We start from the raw sequence: 746 nt of genomic DNA, 5'->3' as shown, positions 1-746 counted from the left end.
ACATAGTCTATGTATGTCTCTAAGGTAACTTTTTAAACCAGTTTCCTACTGACAGATATCCTGTTTTTGATGTTTTCAATCATTGCCACCATATAGATCCCAGTATACTTTTGATAGTATATGTCTATGATGAAGTTCTAGGTCAAAGGATATATGCAACAAAAGAAACTTTCAATAAGAACAACGCAAAACATAGAATGATATTCTGGATATAAGAATGAGCTAATAATCTATGGCCATGCTATCCTGAACAAGCCCAATCCCATCTGATCTCAGAAGCTAAGCAGGGTTGGGCCGGTTAGTACTTGGGTGGCAGACCACCTAGGAAGACCGAGTGCTATAGACATAAAAAATAAAATTAAAAAATAAGGGATTATAAGATGACAAGGTCCTTGCAATCTGTGAGGTCCACCAAGGGTTGCCTCGCCTAAAAAAAAAAAAAAAAAAAGAGGTAATAATGGGTAATATTTTAAGGAAGATTTCATAAAAAGAATCATCTGATAAATTTTCCATTCTGCTGTTTTAACTAGAGGCTTAAGTAGCATTTATTCTTTTTCTGTTGTTGTTTGCTTAAAAACAAACAAAACAGTGCAAATGGAGACTCCAGTAATGATATTGACATCCAAAGACAGCACTTAAAAAAACTGATATAGAGGAAAGAATGGGAGACCTGGGGTCATGTTAAAGTTGGTCATAAACATACACTGTGATCTTTGTCCAAACATCTCTTCTGATCTCAGCTTTCT

The 746-nt window shown here is 35.1% G+C and overlaps 1 pseudogene; it reads left to right on the top strand.

The window, feature by feature from the left end:
- Positions 1-228: 228 nt before the first annotated feature.
- On the top strand, positions 229-346 carry LOC112482765 (annotated as a pseudogene).
- Positions 347-746: the final 400 nt, after the last annotated feature.

This window comes from Pteropus alecto, unplaced genomic scaffold, assembly GCF_000325575.1.
Source record: "Pteropus alecto unplaced genomic scaffold, ASM32557v1 scaffold155, whole genome shotgun sequence".
NCBI classification, from domain to species: Eukaryota; Metazoa; Chordata; class Mammalia; order Chiroptera; family Pteropodidae; genus Pteropus; species Pteropus alecto.
Note: the sequence above shows the minus strand (reverse complement) of the source record. Positions and strands in the feature narration are given on the sequence as shown.